Below are 25,377 nucleotides of genomic sequence, written 5' to 3'. Positions count from 1 at the left end.
TTTTGAGAACAAAATTGGCGATCAGTTTGAATTAGGTCCATTGTCACTGCTGCACCGAGGATACATCATATCCCAGGGCAGTAAATGAGGTCACATGCGGTACATCATATGCAAAATGACCACATCCACATATTTGTCAATAAATCCAGTACATGGGCATCATCAACAACGCACACATGATCGACAGTGGAAAACGCCTCGCTCTTACACGTGCATGTCTTGATAAACACCTATAGCAAAAGATACTGTACTGTAGGGGGCTCTCAGCAAGATAATCTGCAAAGCAAAGAGTACTTAATTGAATGCAGGTCTAGTATGGTCATCTGCCACTTCTGGCAAATGGCAAATAAAGCTTTTCAATTTTCACAAGAGTAGCGCAAACTGGCATTTTTATTAGAATGTTTGAATTTATAGGCAAAGTGTGCGAGTTTAAAGCCTTTTGCAAACTCTCAACTAATTGAATTTCCCCCGCAATCCTTCTGCCAGGATAATAGAGCGGCATTCCCCAAACCAAATGGAAATGTACCTGTAAATGTTTCCTCTTTTGCCCCAAACTCTTGTTTTTGCATGTGGGTGCTAGAAGATGCATGCATGCTCCCCTAGGCTTTTTTTTATCATGGAGATCCCCAAACTTCCAAGATCCACAGGAGATGATTGATGGTTTATCACCTTCCACTTTATCACTTATCAAGCTTAGTACTTCTGGTTCAATGTATGTACCCAGGATCATCCCCTCCGGCAGGACCATGAGTGGCAGTCATCATTGGCAAGTGCATGCACCCTTGGCCATGCCAGTATCACGGAGCTCGCTTGTGATGTTCTCCATCATCCTGCATGTAAAGATGATGGAGGATGTCGATGATGACGCGCATGAGTGCGCTTCAAAAGCGACACAGTAGGATATTCAGAGCTGATCACTGTAATGCGAATTTGCATGGCAGTCGTTTATCAAATGACTGCGTATGCATGTAGATCACCGTATGCATGCACCACGCCAAACAGCGACAAAATTCAGCATTTTTTTAAATTGCAAGCCAGCCGCAGCTTGATTGACAGGAAGATACCCTTTTTGGATGATACCCAGCCATTTTCAAGGAGTGTCAGAAAAAATACCAGCACACCCAAGCATTTTCAGGGAGGACATGTGACATCAGCTCCGGCCTCGCTCAGTATGTTTCTATTGCAGAGTTTCGGAAGGGTCAGGGTTACGCACAAACTGCACACACTGGAAAAACATTATATGGTGAGTGAGTTGCGTATGGATTTGCTGCAGTACGATGAAACAACAACATTTTCGCAAGCCATTCCCAGACTTGCACAGGGCAGGATTTCCCTCTGGCTGGACGGTGGCTTTCTGATCACAGGTCTCTACAAAATCACAGAGCAGTCATCAGTTCTGAATAGAGGGGTAAGTTCATCTCAATCGCTTGGAGGCAAAATGAAGTTTGGTGCCCCCCCCCCCCCTCAGTCCTTCAAAAAAGGGAAAACAAATATTGTGTGATTGTGTGTGTGTGTGTGTGTGTGTGTAATAGATCTCAAATTGAATTGGAAAGGCACCAGACACACTGTGTGAGATTCACCAGTGGATCAAGGTCAGACTCAGGAGCATTTACAATCAGCATTCACCAATTGGACCCATCTCACAGCACTGTTTCTTCCCACAGCACAAGTTGAGTACCAGGCACCGGTCAGGAGCCATCCTTGTTCCCTATAGCAGGTGTTAGCAGGTCTCCTGGGATACATTTTGTCGTTATGACCCATCAGAATCGGCAGAATCATTCAAAATATAAAAAGAACCAAAGGGGGTTTAAGTCAAAGCGCTAGGGGGCATACACTAGAGCAGCTGTCTCAAGGGGGTTAATCAATCCCCATAAACCAGACAAACCGACAAAAGACAGAGAATGAGAGACAGCGCTAATAATGTAGCATAAATCGACATAAGCTGACACAATATTAGAAAATATATAAACAATTTAATTCATAAAAAATAATAATAATAAGACAGACAAACAACAATAAAAATATATATAAATATAAAATACTGATAAATGCAGAAAAACCTCAAATAAGAGGATAGAGCTATTAACCGGCCGGTTAGCTGTTTAAAAAAACCCAATGTTCGATATTATAAACAGTTAACTTTATCCATATGAGGGAATTGTCATTCCATACTTCGCTATATTGTGAAGGATCAGCTGTAATACACTTGGCCCAGCAAGAGATAGCAAGCCGTTTAGATGATCATAAAGTGTAGTTAGTCTTGTTAGTAGAGAGGGATTGCAATACAAAAAAAAAAGCCTAAACAGCACTATTTAGCTTTAGTAAAGTTAGTAATGCTTCCATTAGGTATAGTTACCAATCCCGGGGATGTTTGATACTCCTCTATATAAGGTGGGAGCCAAGGAGCTGGCAGCTCAATCCGGAAGGTCAGGGACGGGTGGGATATAGTATCAGAATGAGTAGCCCAAATAGTCCTCCGGTTCACTCCACCGTCAATCTTCCGTGGAGGTTCGTGAGTGGGTTGTGACAGCCGGCCGGCGTGCAGATAATCACTGCTGGAGGTTAGATCAGGACTGACGCGTTTCCCCGCCTGCGTGTCTCAGCGTTTTTTTCAAAGATCAAGCATAAAGTGCCGTCTGTCGGTCGTCTATTTAAAAGGCCGCTCTAGATTGGGCGCAAGCTTCTCCGGTGAATTAAATTGTTTATATATTTTCTAATATTGTGTCAGCTTATGTCGATTTATGCTACATTATTAGCGCTGTCTCTCGTTCAAAATATAGCCTGACATTTACCCAGTTTTAGAGTTACTGACTGAGATTAAGGATGCCAGTAAATTAATCAATAAAATGTATAATCTATATTAATGGGTTCCTAGGACTGAAGGGAAGTTGTGCAGATTCAATAAACTATAAGATTTACTATTGTGTTATTTCAAACAACTACCCCACATGGTAATTCTTGTGGGAGCATTTACTGCACCGCAATTTTTTCTTGCAGCGTCTCAAATAATTGAATAGCTCGGTGTATTTAAACTGGGAGCTGCATACATATGGTAAATCCTGTGGTTTATTGAATATGCCCCTTAATCTCTGGCAAAGGAAGTATTATCATAAATACTCATGAACGAGGCTTAAGGTCCATACACACTGGGCGAGTTTGAGCTGAAAGCCACTCAAAACACCAAGTTTGAGTGGGTTTCAGCTCCAAGCCACCCGGTTTGTATGGCCTGGCGATGAGTGGGGATGCGCGCACCTGCATCATCGCCGGGAAAGCCGCTCATCTGCTTGTATTACCGGAAGATGAGTGGCTTTGAGGTCGGCTTTGCATAGCGCTGCGCTATGTGAAGCCGACCGCCCCCCACTGACAGCGCCGGGCAAGGGGAAAGCGGCTCAGTGTATATGCACTGAGCCGCTTTCCCTCAGCATTGACAGCGGTCATCGGTGTCCATACACGCTGGGCATAATCGCCCAGTGTGTATGGAACTTTAGAATGATACTTAGAAGTTAACCACAATGTATTTATTACAATGTAAGATAAAATAATTCCATACTTATTAAACTTATTATTTGAAATGGTAATATGCTTCGAAAATTTGAAATGTTTGAAGTGGCTTTTGGACAACATCTAATATATCTATCTCATGCTAAGTCAATAGAACATTTCAGCATTTATTATGTATCTGAATTTCATCAAGTAATAAATCAATAATTTCATCAATAAATACGATTTATTTTATGAAATTTAATTAAAGATGAAAGCTGACCCGAAATGTAACAGCGACATTGATTGGGGACAGAGATAAATCATTTGCTCTATGATCCAGCATAATTGCTGATCTTATTCCAAGTCTTCCAAGTCTTTTATTGACCAGCATTAACTTTAATAGTAATTGTATTTTTTTTTTATGAGTTCTTTGGTGGCATGCCTCCAGGTATTATGCACGAAGGAATGCAGATGCTTTTGATGCTAAAACAATTTTTGGGACCCATATGATATAACTTAAAATATATATATATATTTTTTTTTTACTAGGTAAGTAGTATTATGATGTTTCACTTTCTTCCAGTTGTAGGTTTACTTTTATTAGAAGTCAATGACTTACAAATAATACATAAACACTAGTTCAGAAAATCTATACAGTAGTGCTAGACATAAGCACTAAAACATTTATATATAAAATAAACTTACTTGACAACAAGATCTGTAAATCAGAATGATTTATTTATTATCAAATGCATTGCCAACTAACATAGATGTTAATCTACAAAAGAGAAAGATACCATTATCCTGTCCGTAGCAATTATTTTGTTATATTACAACAGATTTTTTTTTAAGATTGCCAAAGAATAAGATGGAAGATTATAAGATCACTTTTTAGATTTTAATCACTTTTACTCTTTTTTTTTCTAAACCGTATACTTTTCTCTACTCTACTTGACACAATAATTTTGATGGGTTTGGTTCCCTTACTTTTATACGCAGTGGTTCCCTTACTTTTATAAATATTGGCACACTTAAGTATCAAAAAGTTTTCACAGCACCCATAAGCCATAACTTTTTTGTAGAGAATTTTTTTTAAAGTAAATTGTTTTTATATATCATCTTTGGGGTTATTTATGTAGTGAAGGACAGAATTCATGTCTGTTTGTCCACATATTTTAAGATGGGAAGCTACAGGCACTAGTTTTGCCTATTATACTGACCAATTTAAAGTTATATTCAAATCCTGAACCACCAACCCAGGGCACCCCTGCAAGTGTCCCAAGGCACCCCAGGATGCCCCGGCTCACAGTTTGGGAACCACTTGACAAGGGTGCATTCTATGAAATGAAAGCTGGAACCTAACTGGTTGCTATGGGCAACACAACAATGTCTTCATTTTAGAAGGTTTAAAAAATGTCCCATAAATCCCATAAAAAACTGGAAAATCAGTCAAGTGCTTTGCGTGATATTGACGCATCTGTTGAATAGCCAGTGCCATAAAGTGTACATCGGGCCATTGAGGCATCTTCGGTCAGTGCCGTAACAAGGATTTGGAGCTCCATGAAATTTTATATGGGTAGTGTCCAACAGCAATTAGATTTTAAGAATTATTGGTTTGCTTTCTCCCATAAAGAAGGTTAGTACCAAAAACATCAGATAAGGCAAATGAGAGATATGTCCTCTGGGGTATTACACTAAATAACGCCTTCCTGCATTTTATCGTGTTTTGTATCTCCTTGTCTTCGCTTGGTTTATCCTCCGATCTACCATCTAGTACAGTTGTCTTGTATGTTCTGTATATCTTAGACTTTTACATACAGTACTAGACTCTAAGGCAGTGGTTCCCAAACTTTTTCAAATCACGGCACCCTAGAGCATCAAAATATTTTCAAGGCTCCCCTAGGCCAAATGCTTCTTATCGAGAAATTAAGAAAAAAAATATTAAATGAAGTGCATTGTGTTTATATGTCAGTTATCTGGTGAGGGACAGGATTTGCTTCTGTTTGTCCACATATATTATGATAGATGTAACACCCCATAACTGTGGAATAATAGGTGCCGTGCATTCCAGTTAACCAGGGGTTAATATACCCCAGCACTAGGCACAGCTCAGACCTAAAGAGTTAAACACAGACAGGCTGGAGTGTGACAGGAAGAGAGAGGTCAGAGGTGACTGAGGAAGTTAGCAGCTAGCACAGAGGGGCAGATTTATTAAGCTTGGAGAAGAGATAAACTGGAGATAAAGCGGAGAAAAGGTAAAAGGAGATAAAGCACCAGCCAATCAGCTCCCAACTGTCTTTTTCAAACACAGCTGATTGGCTGGTGCTTTATCTCCTTTTACCTTTTCTCCGCTTTATCTCCAGTTTATCTCTTCTCCAATCTTAATAAATCTGCCCCAGAGAGAGGAGACTTCTCCTTGCAGCCTGAAAGACACTTGAGCAGCACAGAGCTCCAGTAATGAGTGGCAGCCCAGCCTGTGAGAGAAGGAGCCAGTCAGGCAGCGTGCAAACTGTACAAGAGAACACAGCAGTCACAGTGTCAAGCTGCCAGAGCCCTGCAGTAAATATTAAGTGCCAGCCCAGCAGCCAGCACGTGGGCAGTACAGAGCCCAGCAGCCAGAGCCCAGCAGCCAGCACGTGGGTAGCACAGAGCATAGTAGCCAGAGCCCAGCAGCATGGTGTAAGCAGCAGCAGAGCCTGGACAGCAGAGGCACCATTGATGCAGTCACCAGGGACAGATCAGCGGTGACAGAGTCCGGGAGATCGAGACTGGTTGGAACCAGCACCTGCAGCCGATACAGGTACCTTACTGCACACTGTGCCCCTGCCTACCACCCCTATTATATCGCCCGCCAGGCACATTATAGGGTCAGGGACCCATGGACACCCCTAGCGCATGACAGGGTTGTACCCATTGAGGCCGCATAGAGAGCCACAGTGCAGGCCAGTGGCCAGTAGTCCTGTGTAGCTGATTGTGGCAACGTCTAGGCGCCCACACTAGCACTCCCAGGAGGGTACACAGCACTGGTGAAGACTTACTGATCCCAGCCGGACGCCTGGGTAAGGAAACAGGGTAACTATAAGGGCCCAAAGGCCTCCTTACCAACACTTGAGAGTGATCTAACCCTTCCAGGACTCCAAGTGGGATTCACCCACGCCCTAGTAAAGCGACCCCGCTTACAGCAAACCACGAGCCCTTCTTATATTGTTTTTCCCCTGGCCCATCTTCAGATAGGAGCACCGCTTGGGCCCCACCGAAACCCTTGTGCACGGGTCAGGTTATTAGGACCTGCAATCCGGGACTTTAGTTAGGGTAATGGTTACCGGTAACCCTAGGTTATATGCATGCAAAGAATCTACAGTAAATAGAGGTCAGAAGTACTGATTGATTATAGGAGTAATGCCTAGTATTATGGTAAAGCATTTCCTTGTCTGCACTGTTTAGTATGCTGGTAAAACGTTTCCTTCTCTGTATTGCCTGACATTATGGTTAAACATTTCCTTTTACTTGAATGTTTACTGCACTGTAAAACATGTCCGTTTACTTGAATGTTATTACAATTTGTTCACTTGTTGTGATAATATTGTTAAGTTGTTAACTGAAAGAGGTTGACGTCCATAGTGACTGCTTTGAAAATAAAAGGTCAACCTAACCCAGTGGTCGAGTGTTCTGTGCCCATTCCTGTATCAAGAGAAGACTCCAGACTGAGATCCGTGAGGTTGGGGAGGCACGGCCCCCACCGCATCTATAAGGTAACTCCTCCTTTTGGGTGTCTACAGTTTTCTGGCGTCACGAACAGGATATAGTCGACGCGGAGTATAATCTGATACCAGGATGGACGCAGTACAGGTTGGGGGTGGACAACCACCCGGTGTGCCCCCCAACGGCGACCAACAGGCTGCCCCTCCAGTGGCAGTACCTGCTCCAGCAGCCCTCCCGCATGCTCCCATCACGCTACCCTATTACTTTGGGGCCCCATGGATGCTGACTTACAGTGGGGACCCCAACATGGGCGCCGCGTTCACAGCATTCAGGAACCAGATGAAGTCCATGGCCCAGCTCTACACCCCGAGCGAAGAACAGAGGGTACAGATCCTAATCGGCCAACTCACGGGCTCTGCCCTTAGCGAGGTCGAATCGTGGGATGATGACCAAAAGAAGGACACCGACCAGATCTTGAACCGGCTGGCCACGATCTTCGAGACCGCCACCCTCCCAGAGTTGAAGATGCAACTCTACGGTCGGAAACAGCGACCAGGCGAAACCCTCCGGGACTTCGCCCTTAGCCTACAGAAGGCCCTGAAGCTCATCCAAGCGGCCGACAAAGATGAGGTTCGTAACAGTGACGAGGCTCTCACTCTCCAGTTCGTGGAGGGAGCGTCGAACCCCATCATCAAGACCCAGCTACGAATCCTAAAGATGCAGATGCCGGGAAAGTCCTTTGCCGACTTTAAGAACACCGCCATCCTGACCATCGGGAATCACACTGACCCCGAAGCAGAATATCCGGAGATCGCGGGGGATCGAGGATCTGTGGCCACGAGCTCTGAACAAGTCGGCCGATTAAAAGACCGGACCATCCAGAGTTGCCAACCGCCAGCGGGAAATCCAGACCAATCCCTCCAGCGCCAGGTGGAAGACCTGACCCTTGTGATGGCTGCAATGGAGCGAGACATACGCCAGCTGACACAGCAAACCGCGGCTAACCGCGGGGAGGCCAGATGGAAGATGGAAGGACAGCAGTCGAACCGGAATCGATGGGACCCACCCCGAGAATATGGGAGGCGAGCCTCAGACCCATTCGACCATCAAGGCCAGCCCATGTGTCGACACTGTCAGGAGGCCGGGCACGTCGAGAGAAACTGCCCCTCGTCCGACCATTTAAACTGCAATGCCCCGAGGATGAGGGCCGAACCTCGGGGAGAACACCGGGAGTAGACTCAGACCCGGAGGAATGGTGGGCCCAATATGTAGGACAATGCCCGAGGATCCCAGTAGTGATCAACGGGATAGAGACAGTGGCCATGATCGACACCGGGTCACAGGTATCCATGATACAGTTACCCACTCTCCAAAAGTATTGGGGAAAAGTACCGTTTAGACAGCCCCCCACACAAGTGAAGGTGGTCGCTGCCAATGGCCGAGAGGTCGTCTGCAACGGGTACTGGGAAGCAGATTTGCAGATTGGACGAACCCGCTTACCCAGGCAGGGGTATTTAGTGATCACCTGCGGGGAAGGGAGAGTTGCTCCCATCATCCTGGGCATGAACATACTAAGGAATTGCCCTGAAGAGCTGATTGCAGCGTTAAAGCAGGAACCAGTTAACCAAGACCAGGCTGGGGAGATCACCCAACGGCACATAATCTGCGTCCAGGGGAGCCAAGTGGAGAAGAGAGTGCTGGCCCCGCGTACCCAAGGGAGGGTCAAGTGGTTTAACATCCGAAGGGGATATGGCTTCATCAACCGGAACGACACAAGGGATGACATTTTTGTCCATCGGACAGCCCTAAGGAAGAGCCACTCGCGGAGACTTCTGTGCAGTCTCAGAGAAGGCGAGACGGTGGAGTTCGATGTGGTGGAGGAGGAACAGGGTGCCAAAGCGGTGAACGTGACTGGTCCAGGTGGGGTGCCAGAGAGAAGAAACCGGCCGGGCCACGACAGACGTCCTTTCCGCAGGCGTGCCCATTGGTGCCAAAGTGGACAGATGGAGGCACCGATTTCCCTCAGCCCAGTCTCACGGCATCTACGCTCAAGAGTGAACCTCGTTCCCGCCAATAGAGGAGAGAAGCCGGTCGCAGCAGAGGAATGGAATCACCCCACCCCTATCGTTAACAGTCATCCCCGGCGTAGATTTCACCATAAATGGGAGGCCGAGCCCTACGTGGTCACCAAGAGCCCGACGGCAGCAATCGAAGTCCACCAAAGCGGAGAACCGGACAGGACTTGACTGCACTGGGTACATTGCAACCAGCCTAAGTCATACTCTCGACAGACGGAGGTCCCTACCGTCGCCCCCGGGAGCATGCCCAGGGGCCCGCAGGAACTGCTGTTGAACGTAGGGTGGAGCATACCGTCCATCCCGGCTATACTGACCACAGAACCTGTAGAGGACTCCAGCCCGGTACCGAGAATAAGCTCCAGCTGTAATAATCTCATGCCGTTCTGATGTTATATATTTATGTATATATGTATAGGTTGTTCATTTATGTTGACACTGTTATAACTGTCGGTAGTATTCGGACTGCGAAAGAGACTTTACGGATTCAGAACTTTGAAAGGTTCGGACTTATGTCTCCGAGAGCGTGGCGTGAGGACACGCACATAAAAAAGTATGGGCGGATGTAACACCCCATAACTGTGGAATAATAGGTGCCGTGCATTCCAGTTAACCAGGGGTTAATATACCCCAGCACTAGGCACAGCTCAGACCTAAAGAGTTAAACACAGACAGGCTGGAGTGTGACAGGAAGAGAGAGGTCAGAGGTGACTGAGGAAGTTAGCAGCTAGCACAGAGAGAGGAGACTTCTCCTTGCAGCCTGAAAGACACTTGAGCAGCACAGAGCTCCAGTAATGAGTGGCAGCCCAGCCTGTGAGAGAAGGAGCCAGTCAGGCAGCGTGCAAACTGTACAAGAGAACACAGCAGTCACAGTGTCAAGCTGCCAGAGCCCTGCAGTAAATATTAAGTGCCAGCCCAGCAGCCAGCACGTGGGCAGTACAGAGCCCAGCAGCCAGAGCCCAGCAGCCAGCACGTGGGTAGCACAGAGCATAGTAGCCAGAGCCCAGCAGCATGGTGTAAGCAGCAGCAGAGCCTGGACAGCAGAGGCACCATTGATGCAGTCACCAGGGACAGATCAGCGGTGACAGAGTCCGGGAGATCGAGACTGGTTGGAACCAGCACCTGCAGCCGATACAGGTACCTTACTGCACACTGTGCCCCTGCCTACCACCCCTATTATATCGCCCACCAGGCACATTATAGGGTCAGGGACCCATGGACACCCCTAGCGCATGACAGGGTTGTACCCATTGAGGCCGCATAGAGAGCCACAGTGCAGGCCAGTGGCCAGTAGTCCTGTGTAGCTGATTGTGGCAACGTCTAGGCGCCCACACTAGCACTCCCAGGAGGGTACACAGCACTGGTGAAGACTTACTGATCCCAGCCGGACGCCTGGGTAAGGAAACAGGGTAACTATAAGGGCCCAAAGGCCTCCTTACCAACACTTGAGAGTGATCTAACCCTTCCAGGACTCCAAGTGGGATTCACCCACGCCCTAGTAAAGCGACCCCGCTTACAGCAAACCAAGAGCCCTTCTTATATTGTTTTTCCCCTGGCCCATCTTCAGATAGGAGCACCGTTTGGGCCCCACCGAAACCCTTGTGCACGGGTCAGGTTATTAGGACCTGCAATCCGGGACTTTAGTTAGGGTAATGGTTACCGGTAACCCTAGGTTATATGCATGCAAAGAATCTACAGTAAATAGAGGTCAGAAGTACTGATTGATTATAGGAGTAATGCCTAGTATTATGGTAAAGCATTTCCTTGTCTGCACTGTTTAGTATGCTGGTAAAACGTTTCCTTCTCTGTATTGCCTGACATTATGGTAAAACATTTCCTTTTACTTGAATGTTTACTGCACTGTAAAACATGTCCGTTTACTTGAATGTTATTACAATTTGTTCACTTGTTGTGATAATATTGTTAAGTTGTTAACTGAAAGAGGTTGACGTCCATAGTGACTGCTTTGAAAATAAAAGGTCAACCCAGTGGTCGAGTGTTCTGTGCCCATTCCTGTATCAAGAGAAGACTCCAGACTGAGATCCGTGAGGTTGGGGAGGCACGGCCCCCACCGCATCTATAAGGTAACTCCTCCTTTTGGGTGTCTACATAGGCAGCCACAAGCACTGGTTTTGCCTGGTACATTGACCATAAATAATATGAATTGATCTTGGTCCACCAACCCAAGGCACCCCTACAAGTGTCCTGAGGCACCCCAGGGTGTCTAGGCACAGAGTTTGGGAACCACTGCTCTAAGGATTGCTCTTGTGCAGATGAGAGGGAACGGGTGCTAGACGGGGTCCCGACAGTCGGGATCCCGACAGGCATTCACCCGACGTCGGGATCCAGACTGTCAAAACACCGACGCCGGGTTCCCGACGGCCGTCGGTTATTTTCCCTCATGGGGGTCCACAACCCTCATAGAGGGAGAATAGAACAGGTGGCTCGTGTAGCGAGCCACCGTGCCCGCAGCGTGGTGAGCGCAGCGAGCCCGCAAGGGGCTTTGTTGCACTAGCCATTCTGTCTGGGTCTGGCCAGTCGGGATCCCGACGTCGGGATAATGACTGTCGGGATCCCGACTGTCGGACCCCTATACCACACCCAGAGGGAACATGGGATTACAGCTGCAATCTATATAGGATTTCTGTTGAAACCTCTGCATTCCTCCTGCCACCAATCACAGATCGTGGTCACTTATTAGGGATCAGAAGCTTAGTAAATAATTTCTGCTATAAGCTTTCAGAGAACGTCAATGAACAGGAAGATGTCACATAGGGTCAAGCTTGTAGTACGCTACAAGGACATCTGGTTGTGTATTGTACATTCATTAGCCAAGGATTTTCTCCTTAAGTAACTATGAGTTGAACCTTACGGTTATTTTTCGAAAGCATCGTCTTCCTAGATATAAAGATATTTATGAAATTCATAAATGTCATTTTTCTTTCTTACACACAATGATGGAAGTATGTTGCAGTAAGAATAACCCATAATAGAGTTGATTTGAAAAGTCACAGTAACAATGCAGGCAACACTGCTTGACTCATTTTTATTTTAGACTTGCCGTGTCGTGAAACAAATATCTTGGAGGAAACCTCACAGGTGCTAACCCTGAGTATATTTGTAGTTCAGGCAACTATTCTTATGTGTTCTGTAAGAGATTCTGCATGACCTTGGGAAAAAGTCTGAATGCAGAAAGTTAGTAACTCAGATATAGGCAGCTAATTGTATGCTGCTATCAGGCGTCGTACCAACGTTACTGTATAAATCTGGATGATAACCTACTTATTATTAACGAGCGAGGCAAGCTCTCTCACTTGTATTTAAAATCTGCAATCTATTTTTGTACTGTAGATGGATATTTAAAATAGAGATGTGCTGTGCGCTGCGCTTCTCTAGAAATCCAAATCCGATTTTGGGGATCCAAACCAAACCAAACCAAAACCTTGGTGCATATTTACTATTATTCGATTTAGATTTTTAAAGGAATTGAAATCCGATTTCCACTTGAAAATCCACCAAAAAACTCGCACATGAAATCGAATCTCAAATCCTCAAATCAATAGCGCCACGTTGGCGTGGAGTTGATTTTATATAATGTGGTGAGCGCACTAATCTTACCCTTATCGTAATTGCAGCCTGACCATAACCCTAGATCTAATCTAACTCTAACCGCAGCCTAACCATAGTCATAATCTAACCCTTTTGTACCGTAACCATAAATCTAATTGCAGCATAACCCTAGATCTAATCTAACCCTAACTGCAGACTAACTCTAGCCAAAATCTAACAGTAATGTAACCCTTATCCTAATTGCAGACTAACCCTAGCTTTAATGTAACCCTAACCCTATCTGCATCCTAACCATAGTCATATCCCAATCCTATTGTAACCCTAACCCTAATTGCAGCCCAACACTAAACCTATTCTAACCCTTACAACATTGTAACCCTATCCCTATTGTAACCTTATTTGCAACCTAATCCTAATGTAACCCTAACATTAAAAGCAGCCAAACACTAGCTCTAATATAACCTTAATCCTAACTGAAGCCTAAACCTACCTAAACTAATCTACACATACAGTACAGTATTCCTAGTGTAACTCTAATTGCAGCATAATCCTAATGCTAATTGTAGGCTAAATCTAGCCCAAACCCTGATATTCCTTAATCTAACTGTAATTGCACCCTTACCCTAAAGCCCCATACAGACTAGACTACTAGGGGCATCATCGTTAAATTTGACTTTACCGCTACTCAAACGATATTCAGTGTACCCACTGAATGATATTGGTAAATTATATTGTCCAGTGACGTCACGGGACCCGGTGAACAAGCCAAAGTCGGCCTGCATGTTCAGAAGATGGGGAAGTCGTTAACGATATGAGGGAGCGCACATTGTTAATGATTTTGCTGCATACCTGATCAGCATTTCCTATATCCAACACAGAGGAAGTGAGTTCAAAGTCAGGTGACCACACATACCCTGCAAAGGGTATTTATTTTGACATTACTTTTTAGCAGGTTGATTATCTATTAGGGGCACAGTGAACATAATTAAAATCAATGAAGACATTTCAAATTAACACATACACCAAAATTGACATTTGGCTAAAACGATGAGAAAGCAAATCCATCCTTAAAATTTGCACAAGGATTATGAGATGACATTTATCTGTGTTTCATTTGATGTACACCGTTGTGATTTAGAATCCTACGTTTAGTATACACTTGTCTTTTATTAATGATTACTAAATTAAGAACATTGCATTCCGTGCCTCATGGGTTCAAAGGTTAAAGTGATTCATTGTCTAAATGTCAGTAGCAAAAACAACATCTTAACACCTACAGCTAAACAGTGACACAACGACTGCAATGTCCACTAAACTATCCGGTAATGGCTCAATCTTGCAGGGGGCAGTTTAGCTAAGCATTAATATGATTGTTTGATTACAAAACTAAATAATTAAATTGCAAACATTGAGTAGAGCCATTTCCACCATCACCATGCATGGGTGCAGTCATGTCCCAATAAGTTGTGGCCATATTTCCTTCATTAGGCAGCCTGACATGTAATGAAGGCCAATAACTCACTGATAGAGCTCCCGATGACTAGACGATGAGTTCTATATCGCCCCAACATCTAATGATGAAAAGCTACCAGTTTCTTAACTCATTTATAATTTCAATGAAGGATAAATAGTTCCAGACCATCTTCTTGGTGAAGACACACAATTTTGGGCAGAAAAACCATGATGAAATATTATCAGTAATACCAAGCCACTATTAAATCTTAGAAAACCTGTCACTGACTGTTGTAAGAGATGTTTGGTACCAATTGTGCCTCTTTCAGTAGGGAATGTAGCTGATATGCTGGCAGTTACCATTCAAACAGTCAGAATGCAGACAGATCCTGATGGTAAGTACTGGGCTAAGGTTAGGAACTAGGGCAGAGGTAGCCAAATCCAATCCTCAAGAGCTACCAACAGTTAACGTTTTCCATGTCTCCTCATAGAATCACAAGTGAAGTAATTAGCTCCACCTGTGGATCTTTTAAAATGTGTTAGTCAGTAATGAGTGCACCTTTGTACCTACGAGGTGAGCTGGAAAACGTGAACTGTTGGTAGCTCTCGAGGACTGGAGCTGGCTACCCCTGCACTAGGGGAAGTGTTATGGTACTGAGGGGGTGAGTTATAGTTAGGCTACAGGAAGTGTGGGTTCTGGTTCTGGTTAGGATTACAGTTAGGGTAATAATTTAAATTCTCACTTCTTATCCATTGGGACTAGCCTTTAATGCACCATCCATTGAGATGTGTATTGGGATGGTGGTAAGGAACACTAAATTATTAAGAACCCTGTTAAATATTTGAGATTTGAGAAAAGCTTTTCTCCTGGCATTTTCACTTTACAAAATACTGTTCTTATCTTAATAAAGAGACCCTTTACATGTTGTTTTGTATCGGGCAAGCTTTTGTATTTCCACTACAGTATGTGCATTGTTTGTAATCTTTGCTAAGTTCTCAACCCAAACTAATAACTTTTAGTTCTGGGAGATGTTGTAAAAGAATTTGAACAAAACTTTTGAAAATCAGATGTTCTAATAGGGGCCTACACAAGGGGATATGTGCTGAGCAGTCTGAGCAATGTTTCAGGGCCAGCTTACTCCATAACACTGGCCCTGTCCGACGCATCACTATCACTATTGCCCCTACACACGGAGTGAAGTAGGGGCATTTTCTAAGCGATCTAGTCAGAGCTCTTAGAAAACTAAAACTAAAAGTGCCGCTTTCTTTGGAGGATATATATATATATATATATATATTTTCACAGCAACAACATTTGTATTCAAAAAGGTCAGAGAGTCAAGCTTTCGGGGTGTAACCCCCTTCGCTGTAGGATTGTGTGTCCTGACAAAGGGGGTTACACCCCGAAAGCTTGACGCTCTGACCTTTTTGAATACAAATGTTGTTGCTGTGAAAACGCCTATGGAGTGCCATCATTTGTTGGATGTCTATATATATATATATATATATATATATATATATATATATATATATATATATATATAGTCCACAGAGGATCCGGCACAGCCACTTATAAGTTCAACTCCGGCGGGTGCCCACACAGCAAAAACACGCTATTTATAGTCCACAGAGGTGTCGCACTCCAGCCCGTTTTAAAAGCTTTTTATTGCAAACAACGGTGACACAGCAACGTTTCAATACATTCAAGTATTATCGTCAGGCTCATTGAACACACAAACAGACACTGTTTAAATAGTGAACACTGCGCCCTTCAGCCAGGGTCCACGCCCAGCCAGGCGGCGCTACCAGATGACATCACCAAACGTTACTAAGTTGCAATGTCTAAAGCAATATATCAACCTTAAAAATTATTATCAAAATCACCTACTTAGTGCTAAACAAAACCATCCTCTAACATGTAAGTTCAATATTGATGAACACTTATTATAATGATAATCCGGACTAAAATCCTTATTTAGTATCATTAATTAAACGTGATATATAAATAGACACAGCAAAAATGACAAAGTAACCAAAACCACTTATAAATAAATAACGAACAACATATAACATATAGCGGACTGTCTCAATAATGAATTAGCATAATAACATCATATCAATGGGTTAGTATAACGATATAAATCTGAGGATATCGAATAAACATCGAAAATACATCAATCATGAAAATTAATCCCTAAGATCATTGCAGCAAGACATTCAGACCCATATTCTCGTTAAGCCCTTTTGGGGCAACTGTATCTAGTTTTATGATCCATCTAGATTCACATTGTAGTAAACGAAGACCACGATCACCCCCCCGTAGAGAGGGTGCCACGTGGTCGATCATGCGGTATTTCAAAGATGCAATACTATGCCCAGCAATTGCAAAGTGGCGAGCCACTGGCTGCTCACTTTTACCAGTTTTAATGGCCTTAGAGATCGAAGACCGATGTCCAGCCATTCGATCTTTAAAGCTACACTCGGTTTTCCCGATGTAGCTTAAGCCACACGGGCACAAAATTTGATAAACCACATAACGAGAATTGCATGAAAGCGTGTGTCTGATGGTAAGTACCTTACCAGTATGCGGATGATAGAATGTGGGGCCAGGAATCATAAATCTGCAAGTCGTGCAGGGGCATCGCACACAACCTAATTTTTTGGTTCTATCCACATTAACTGGTGTGTATGTCTTTACTAGATGGTCACGTAGATTGGGGGGACGTTTATAGCATGACATCAATCGAGAATTATCAAACTTAAGTTCTGGGTCACTCTGTATTATCGGCCATAATCTTTTTGCTGTAGAATTGATTTTACTGCTAGGAGTTGATCAGAATTTCATCACTAAGAAATTGATGGACAGTTTAGTCCCCAAATTTCCTATTGTACCGGCTTTCTATTGCATCCCAAAGGTGCATAAGTCACTTGTCGACCCCCCGGGTAGACCCATAGTGTCTGCTCGGGGTTCTTTGTTCCAATTAGTGTCAGTGTATGTCGACAGCGTACTTCAACCCAGTATAAGAGCACATCCACATTACCTGCTGGACACTTCTATGTTACTGCGCAAATTGTCTTTGATTTCCAATTGGGGTACCGATACATGGCTGTTCACTATTGATGTTTGCAGCCTGTATACGGCTATACCCCATAAAGAAGGGCTTTTAGCCTTAAGAAAGTTTTTGATTGACAATAATGACTATGATGGTCCTAATGTCAATCTTGTGGTTGAATTACTTGAATTAATATTGACAAAGAACTTTTTCCTCTACAAAGATAAATTTTTTGTTCAAAATGTGGGATGTGCGATGGGAGCGGCGGTATCGCCATCCTACGCGAACATTTTTATGTTCGATATTGAGAACAAGTTGTTTTTTTCTGACCCAGCGATAGAGGAAAGAGTTCTTTTTTACACACGATTTATCGACGACCTCTTGGTGTTCTGGAAAGGTCCCCCTGAGGACTTGGTGGCAATCCTAGACACCCATAATTTAAGTGAAAGTCCCATCAAGTTCACTTTTACTATGAGCTCAAATTGTATTCATTTCTTAGACGTGTGTATCACTTTAAAAGAAGGTATTGTTGAGACGTCTTTGTTCACAAAAGAAACAGATCGCAACAATTTATTGTTGCCTTCTAGTTGCCATCCAAAGGGATTGATACAAGGTCTCCCGTATTCTCAGCTCCTTCGGGTGAAACGTATTAATTCTAATGATGAAACATCGATAGTTCAACTTGATGAAATGGTTGACAAATTTGCAGCTAGGGGGTACGACAGAGATTCTTTAGAGACCACTAAACAAAGGGTGGTTAATCTAGATAGAAATCTGTTGCTGAATAGTGTACCCGCTAAAAAGAATAATACCACTATGTTTCCTTGGGTCAACACATTTAACACCTGTAGCAGTAAAATCAATTCTACAGCAAAAAGATTATGGCCGATAATACAGAGTGACCCAGAACTTAAGTTTGATAATTCTCGATTGATGTCATGCTATAAACGTCCCCCCAATCTACGTGACCATCTAGTAAAGACATACACACCAGTTAATGTGGATAGAACCAAAAAATTAGGTTGTGTGCGATGCCCCTGCACGACTTGCAGATTTATGATTCCTGGCCCCACATTCTATCATCCGCATACTGGTAAGGTACTTACCATCAGACACACGCTTTCATGCAATTCTCGTTATGTGGTTTATCAAATTTTGTGCCCGTGTGGCTTAAGCTACATCGGGAAAACCGAGTGTAGCTTTAAAGATCGAATGGCTGGACATCGGTCTTCGATCTCTAAGGCCATTAAAACTGGTAAAAGTGAGCAGCCAGTGGCTCGCCACTTTGCAATTGCTGGGCATAGTATTGCATCTTTGAAATACCGCATGATCGACCACGTGGCACCCTCTCTACGGGGGGGTGATCGTGGTCTTCGTTTACTACAATGTGAATCTAGATGGATCATAAAACTAGATACAGTTGCCCCAAAAGGGCTTAACGAGAATATGGGTCTGAATGTCTTGCTGCAATGATCGTAGGGATTAATTTTCATGATTGATGTATTTTCGATGTTTATTCGATATCCTCAGATTTATATCGTTATACTAACCCATTGATATGATGTTATTATGCTAATTCATTATTGAGACAGTCCGCTATATGTTATATGTTGTTCGTTATTTATTTATAAGTGGTTTTGGTTACTTTGTCATTTTTGCTGTGTCTATTTATATATCACGTTTAATTAATGATACTAAATAAGGATTTTAGTCCGGATTATCATTATAATAAGTGTTCATCAATATTGAACTTACATGTTAGAGGATGGTTTTGTTTAGCACTAAGTAGGTGATTTTGATAATAATTTTTAAGGTTGATATATTGCTTTAGACATTGCAACTTAGTAACGTTTGGTGATGTCATCTGGTAGCGCCGCCTGGCTGGGCGTGGACCCTGGCTGAAGGGCGCAGTGTTCACTATTTAAACAGTGTCTGTTTGTGTGTTCAATGAGCCTGACGATAATACTTGAATGTATTGAAACGTTGCTGTGTCACCGTTGTTTGCAATAAAAAGCTTTTAAAACGGGCTGGAGTGCGACACCTCTGTGGACTATATATATATATATATATATATATATATCAATAGACAAAAAAAGCAGGCACTCCGGGGACTTGGTTAGATGCAAAAAGTTTGTATTAGGCAAACATGCCAAAAACGGCCAACGTTTCGGGGCAACAGCGCCCCTTTGTCAAGGCAATACAAAGTGAAAATAACGGCAATCCGTTAGATGATGATGTTCTGAGCAACCAATAGTAGCAGTTCCTATGTATATAAATTATTTATATATGTATTTTTGTGGTTTTTGTAACTTCTTTGTAATTTTTTTTGTGTTTTTTTTTTATTTTTATTTTGTATTTGACACTTTATGTACACTAGGTGGCTGTAGTGCTGGATATACCCAGTATACCCAGTGAGCTTGTGGCCACATAATACTTGTATAGATTTATAGATTTTTCAAAAGGAATATAAATGATGCATGTCTGAATTGTTATTTATAAAGTTGCACAGTGAAGTGCCAGTTGTCCATCATATATGCCCCACTTGAAATATAGATAGTTCTCACAGCCCAGCACTCTGTAATCTAAGGTATCTGGCTCTATGCGCGCTGTGGAACGCACACTTTCGGGTTTTGCGTTCCACTGAGTGGCAGTGACATGTAGTATATGACGCACTTCCGCCCTGTGACCCGCATGCCGGAATACAGGGCAGCATTGACACTATTACCCAGCATGGCAGGTGAGAAAATAAATATACGTTTTGTGAGACAGATAGATATTCATTTGTTCATGTGGATGTGCAATTATAGTTGTCTGTGGCTTTTGAGACACTGGCTGCACTATGCATATGCTGTGTAATTGGAGCTTAATTGATGGGAGTGTCCACAGGCTCAGTGTGGGTATATAGGTGGTATCTGGTCAGTTGGTGGTTATGCACTTTAGGAGGTGAGAGTGGGTGCCTTGAGAAAGGTCCAAAGATGGACCGAAATGCTGGCCGTGGCCCACTGTCATGCACATTCCACTTTATACTTTGATGGATTGAGATGGATTAAAAAGACATCCAAATTGAAAGACCGGTGAGTGTCCTAAATTTTTTCTGCAAGCTATATATATATATATATATATATATATATATATATATATATATCCACAAAGAAAAGATGGGTGCACTCACCGGACTTCATCCAAAAATATATATATATATATATATATATATATATATATATATATATATCCACAAAGAAAAGATGGGTGCACTCACCGGACTTCATCCAAAATGCAGGTGTTTATTTACATACCACAGCCGATAATCTTAGGTGACAGTGGGCATGGTCAACGTTTCGGTCTAAGCATAGACCTTTGTCAAGACCCCCTTACTCCTGCCTCCACCAGTGCACACTCGTGTGCACTGGTGGAGGCAGGAGTAAGGGGGTCTTGACAAAGGTCTATGCTTAGACCGAAACGTTGACCATGCCCACTGTCACCTAAGATTATCGGCTGTGGTATGTAAATAATAAACACCTGCATTTTGGATGAAGTCCGGTGAGTGCACCCATCTTTTCTTTGTGGATATTCTGTGGAAGCGCCTAAACAATTTGGGACTTTCTTGTTTGTGGCACCCTGGCAGTTGGCTTTACATGAGGAGTGTGCTGTCCGACCTGCATGGATATATATATATATATATATATATATATATATATATCAATGTCTAGACGGAAGACAAACTTCTATAACTATCATTTATGAGGGTTCAGATTATCCACTAGGTGGAGTAGGCAGTCGCCTAGTGCTATTAGGACCTGAGCCCACTTCCCACCCATCTCGGACTAAATTTTCAGTATCTATTTTTGTGTGTGCGCCCCCTTTATAATAACAACTGTCATGTGTGACCCCTATTGCATATGGGTAGGAAAGTAAATTGAGCTGGGGGCATGTTAAGGGTAAAAAATAAGGATATGGATACAGTAGGAGCAAGTTTCATCTTTGCTCCTTTGGGCGTGGCTAGCCATGGCTATTCTATTGTTCTCAGCTGCAATACAATACGTATTGCAGCTGAGAACAATAGAATAGCCATGGCTGGCCATGGCTAGCCATGGCCAAAGGAGCAAAGATGAAACTTGCTCCTACTGTATATTGGACTATGCTGGCCTCAACCCTTTGTCTTGTGTAGACACTGACTCTTATTTTGCTGTGACCTTGTGACGCAAGTGGTAATACAGACCTTCTGTTATCGTTACGGCAGTTAATGACTTTAACTGACTGATGTGACTCCATTGCATGTCCCTGGCTATTTTAGTACACAGACTATCTTGTAGCCCTTCCACCATAATCCATACCTTCTAACCAGTACTGCATCTCTAGTCCCCAGACCTCACTGTTCTCTATGAAACATAAGCTGGCCATACACTAGAATGGTCGTGAGATCGATTGTGTGCACATTGTGAGATATATCGGTACGATGCGCAGTACCGGGAGTCGAGAGGTTGATGTTCAGATCAGACGTGTTACATGTATGATCCATCTGGTTTACTTGCGGTCATAAGCAGATCGTATGTGCTTTTAAAGCACATGCATTTGCTTGTTCAATCACTCTTACGCCATTCATACATTCAGGTCTTTTGCAGGTCGTTCTAGTGTATGGCCACCCTAAGGGCTATTTCACATGCTCCGGCTCCTGCCGGGCGGCGATACCCCGCACGGCCAAGAAGCCAAGCCGCATTCAGAAATTTTAAATGGTGGGGATGGCCACAGCCCGGCAGCCGTCCCCACTAGTGGTGGCATCCGGCTGCAACTGGGCAGCTGGGCCGTGGCCGTCCTGTGTGAATGGACACAATCGTGTCCATTTATAACTACTGTGTGCGGCACGGCATTTGGCAGTGCGGGGTTTGCTGCCCGGCAGGAGCCGGAGCGTGTGAAATAGCCCTTAGTGTAACCTTCTGTGTATTGTTTCAGACTGGTGGAATCAAACTCTTTCTTGGCCAGGTGTCAGCTGTTTTTTTTCTCCTGCTTTCTCCGTTCTTTTTGAACCGGCTACACCACCATTGACAGCATATCACGTCCCCAGTTACAGCATCGCTGCCCCTTTCACTGTCAAAGATGAGCAGTTGAAATGGATTGTTAAACATGAATAAGACTGACAGAAGAGCATTGGCAGTCAATTACGGTATTATGGGGCAATCATGCGCCTATATTAAAGTTACACTCTGAAAGCAGACTTAGATCACCTACAGGAACCTGGAAATTGCAGCCACATCAATATTATTCAACATTAGTCTCTTATATCATATTTATAGGGTTAGTGCTCATTAAATAATTTACTTTTTTACTGCACAGGTCATAAAATCTTAATAACAGTCGGTATTTTTTTCCCTGACACATTACTGTGTCATTCTCGGACGTATCTGAAAGTGAAAGCAGTAAAGCATTTGCAGGTCAATTAGCTCAGGGATTGGAAGTAAAAATCTTCACAGCCGTGTACAGGCCATAAACAAGGCATGTACCACCTGCTGAGTGCAGTATGTGGAGTTTATTTTTACTTCATTTTACTGGAGGATTGGCAATGGCTTCCTCCGGAATGGCATATACTATTGTCTACTTGTTTAGTCAGGTATGTTTCGGAATTCTATAAAAGTGGAGATTAAACTGACTGAATAAAAGAAGTAAATGAAAGAGCCATACATACATACAGTAAGCTAAAGCTGTGCATTAATGACCTATATAAAATAACTGGAGTAGAAATGCGGACTGTGGATTGGTTGGTTCATTCACATGGATGAAAAGAAAATTGCAGGTGCACACTCTAAGCAAGCGGTTCCCAACCTTTCTTCTCTCTCGTACTCCTTGATTAGACCTTTCATTTTTTACTACCCCCCTCCTCTCAATTTGAAATACTGTATCCACAGTATTTATGAGTGGAGTGGAAGTGAGCGGTATGTGTGTGCTTATATTAAGGAGTCAGTGGCTTCACTAGGGGCGTGCAGGGGGTGCGGACCGCACTGGGTGTCACCCTCCATGGGGTGACACCAAGTGCTGCAGTCACTTCCGCACCTTACCTCCCTAACAATCAGCGCAGGCTGGCTCAGTGACTGCATTACTGGCTGGCGGCCGCCCTGGTTGTAAGGAAGGAGAGGAGCGTCGCCAAGTGGGTAGTGTGATGCCTCAGCCCACCCAGCATCAGGGACAGATTTCCTACTATTGGGGGCTGCACTGCAACTTGCCCAATCCCCTCACGGGTCATGCGAATTGCGGGAGGGGGGGCACAGGGGTCCGCAAATCATGGGAGGGGGGCATCGGGGTCCGCGAATCACGTGTGGGGGAGCACGGGGGGTCCCATCCTCTTATGCGTTACCCCACTCCTTCCCTGTGCCCTCTCCCATCCACTGTCCCCCCCAATATGTCCCTCTCACACTTTGCGTACTCCTCCTGTTGCCTGACGGGAGAAGATCCATGGGGGGGGGTTAACACCATAAGTTACTACACCGGGTGACACCAACCCTAGTGACGCCTTTGTAAGGAGGAGTAGTACAGGGTACTCCGGTTTCCTCCCACAATCCAAAAATATATTGGTAGGCCAACAAAAAAAAATACTTCTAGAATGTCTGTGCACATGTGGTAGAAAATATAGATTGTAAGCTCCACTGGGGCAGGAACTGATGTGATTGTTCAAATATTCTCTGTAAAGCGCTGCGGAATATGTGTGCGCTATATAAGAAACTGTAAATAAATAAATAGTGTGCGGTCAGGAATCGGATCCCTCTGTGTATGGCCGCTGGCTGTGCACTGTCTCCGGGGTTCCAGCTAATGCCTGTAAGATTAATACCGCTGCTTCCTCCACTGGTGTCAGTACGGGGAAGATGAACACTGATGTCTGATTGCAGTGTGGGTAGCTCCCAGTGAATTGCTGGTCAGGCAAAAGCATGAGGAGACTCTGATGACACTGCAGATGAAACCGGAAGTGATACAAAGTAATTAATCTCCATGGCAATGGGAGACTTCTTCCGCCATTACCAATATTATTTTCACGTACCCCCACTGATCTGCAGAGTGCCCCCAGGGGCACTGCTCTAACCACTGCTCTAAGCACTAAGAACATTGGGAATCAAAACAATTACAATAAGCTCTATAAACTAACATGGAGTAAAATTGAGGTTCTTAGTATAACTTTTACCAATAATGTGGCTCCACCCACCATGTCACAGTGACCATATCAGGTAGGACTCTTATATCCTATTCACATGGATGTCAGTGATGTAAGAATAACGGAATGACTACATAATTGGCTTTATAGACTTGTTTCAGATACCGTTATGATTCCTAGCAGAAGATTTAAGTTCTTAAGGTACCCATACACGCACTGGGAAAATCGGTGCATGTATGGGCACCTTTAGGTGTTAAATGTGTCCTTTTGAAATTGCAACCATTGGTGTGAACTATTCTTATTGTACATGCTGGCGTCTAGAATTTTCCAAATGTCATTGTCACAGCCGCCCAACACATGGACAATTATATAATGTTTTTTGAAAAGTAAATTAATAGCCCTAGGTAAGTACATTTTAAACATATATGGTGGCAGGGTTGGACTGGGGCCCAGGGGAAACTCCTGGTGGGCCCAGGTATGGGTCATAGGGTGGACTGTATGAAAGTCGACATACATTACGTGGAACAGTAAAGGTCAACAGGCCTTTGGTCATCATGGCTAAGGTTGACAGGGCCGAAGGTTGACACAAGCATTACGTCAACAATGGGAAGGTTGACAGTGAAACGGTTGACATGAGTTTTTATGTTTATTTGTCCCGAAATTCGACGTAAGTCGACATGGATATCGTATCAGTGTACCGTGTCCCCTTGCATACTTCGGGCCCCATGCCTCGCTTTGCTTGGCGCACTATATATTCTCCCTCCACGCCCTAGTGAATGGTAGGGTATGAAATACCTCCTGTTGGCACAAGTCGGCTCAAAAAAATCATGTCGATCTTTTGACTGCCGAACTTCCAAACGAACTGATGCTTGTCTCGACCTTTCTGACCCTGTTGACCTTTTCCCAT

Source organism: Crinia signifera, chromosome 5 (assembly GCF_055691185.1).
Source record: "Crinia signifera chromosome 5, ASM5569118v1, whole genome shotgun sequence".
Classification (NCBI taxonomy): Eukaryota; Metazoa; Chordata; class Amphibia; order Anura; family Myobatrachidae; genus Crinia; species Crinia signifera.
Note: the sequence above shows the minus strand (reverse complement) of the source record.